We start from the raw sequence: 2448 nt of genomic DNA, 5'->3' as shown, positions 1-2448 counted from the left end.
TAGCACAACAATTTCACATGTATATTGTTTATCATCATTAACACATATAATTCGTCATTAAATCCCGACTTAAATCCCAAGTAATCCAATATTTGCGGGTTTTCGTCATTAAAATCAATCCGGGTCGTAGAGATTCGATTCTTTCATATTGAGTTTCTGGAATTCGATCTTTGATATATTCCCATCTGTCTATTGTCATATTTGTCATTAATTCGTCATTAATTCGTCATACTTAACCTATTTAGTTCACCTATGTCACTAATCAATCTTTCATTCATGTAAGTAATTCGTTTACATTCGTCTCATCCATGTTTTATTGCTTTTATGACTCATTTGCATGTAATTAATCTGCTAAATCACTTTCATCCGAGTCGAATATCATAATTAATCCTTAAATTCACCTACGAAAATTAACGATTTGCAGTTCCGGCTTCACATCCAGAACTCACCCTTGGAACAGACGCAAGAATCGCCTGCGCCTCTCAGAGGCGCGGCTCTGCTACTGTTCCAAGTTGACTTCCAATCTCTCGAACTTCCGTTCGCCTTGACCTAGTTTAATTAGTTCGTGTATTAATTAAATATTAATCATATTATCGCCTGATTCCTGTTCGTTAATTTATTTATTCTTTCTTTCTCAAATTATCCGTTTTGAAAGTATTTTCGACATAAATCAATTGAATCCATTGTAATTATTGTAATTTTCATTATTGTATTTATTGTATTTCTTTTATTGTACCATTTGTATGCCTTCACATGTAATTAAACTTAAATTCCTACTTCGACCTAATTGTTTGCGAAATTAATTGTTCACCGACTTAGTTAAATCTTCACATGTTATGATTAAAACTTGGATGTTGCATTGCATGCATATAATCGACGATATATCAAGTACGAATAACTTCCCTAATCATTAGTAGAGGCCGCTATCGAGGCGGGCGGGATTAGGTGTTCGATCAAAAGACCTTCCTAATACGTACCCTCACCCCTTATTCCAGATCTCTGTGAACATCCGTGTTCATTGGCATCCACGAGAGTCATTCTAGACATAGAATGCTAAGGGTAACGAGTGCTTAGTGTTCATGTCACTATTTTGTGCCTTGACATGACACGAGGTATTCGAACGGTTTCCAATTTTCCACAATAAATTGGTGGCGACTCCACAAATGCAAATGCTTGTTCCCAAGCGCCCCCGTGGCCCCATGTCCACACTTTGGCGACTCCGCTGGGGATAATACACTTACGTGTAGCCAAAAGGGTGAAACTTGAACAAGGTTAGAGAATAGTTTGTACAAGACAATTGTCGGTTTTCATAACTCGGTCTTCCTAGACCGTTTTATTCGGCTTTCCTAGGCCCAACCCAACCCATTCGACCAATAGTCCCGTCTAAACGGTCCTAATTCTTATTTGGGCCTAAGGATGGATAGCGATTGACGTCATCCATACCATGGTACTTACTCTTGTTTGTATCAAGGAGTTTCACTACTTGAGGAAATGGACTTGGAATCGGCCTTACTCTTGTTTGGTACGAGCCTCTCCACAGACTTCGGGTTTGATTGTTCGGTATGGCAACCCACCCTTTAAACCAAGACCCTTTTAAATGCACTCAACATCCCGTTATAATGCTTGTATAAATGTTTGTACCTTAAGTGATCACCATTTCTAAATCAAACCATGACGATTTTTGTAAAATCAAAATCCCTTTTAAAATGTAAATTTCGAAAAAGGCCAATGATTAGCGCAAAACCAAGTCAAAACTCTGTCCATTTGTCGAGTCAAATTTCGGGCCCAAGCCCATTTCAAAACCTCACTTCGAGTCCACTCCTACAACTACACTAAAGTTGATTAGGACCAACATTTTTTCAAATCTCGTCATTTCTTCAAGAGCTCACTGACACAAGTGGCACACACCCACCTCACGAGTCAAAACATTTCCTCCTTAGTAAGTGTGCTAGAATGGTCGATCGTGTTTTGATTCGTCGTCGATCTCTTATCGATTTCAAGATGCGAAACAAGCGACGTGAACTTCAATCAACTCCAAGATGGTAATGATCGAATCCTAACCGCGCTAGCTCAACTCCAAGTTACCCAAGACCAAGTGTATGATCGCCTTGACACCATCGAGGGCCGGATCTATGCCGTAGAAGCGAGGTTGCCTCCTCGAGAAAGTGAAATCGTGGATGACTTCGTGAATGACTTCAGAGACGAAAACCCTCCTATGGGTATGACTGCAGCTGAGAAACGACTCCAATACTTAGAGGAGCAATTGATGTATCTTAAAGGAGATGACATTTATAGGGAGAATAATCGCAAGTATGAGGCCGTGAGTTCCAAGTTGCCAACCAACTTCAACATGACGGCTATCCCTAAATTCAAGGGGCGTGAAAACCCTTTGAACCACATCCGCGCTTTCAAGGACTACATGTTTATCAAAGGCATCAAACCCGAGAT

The sequence above is a fragment of the Silene latifolia genome, chromosome 5 (assembly GCF_048544455.1).
Source record: "Silene latifolia isolate original U9 population chromosome 5, ASM4854445v1, whole genome shotgun sequence".
NCBI classification, from domain to species: Eukaryota; Viridiplantae; Streptophyta; class Magnoliopsida; order Caryophyllales; family Caryophyllaceae; genus Silene; species Silene latifolia.
This window is presented reverse-complemented; position numbering follows the sequence as displayed.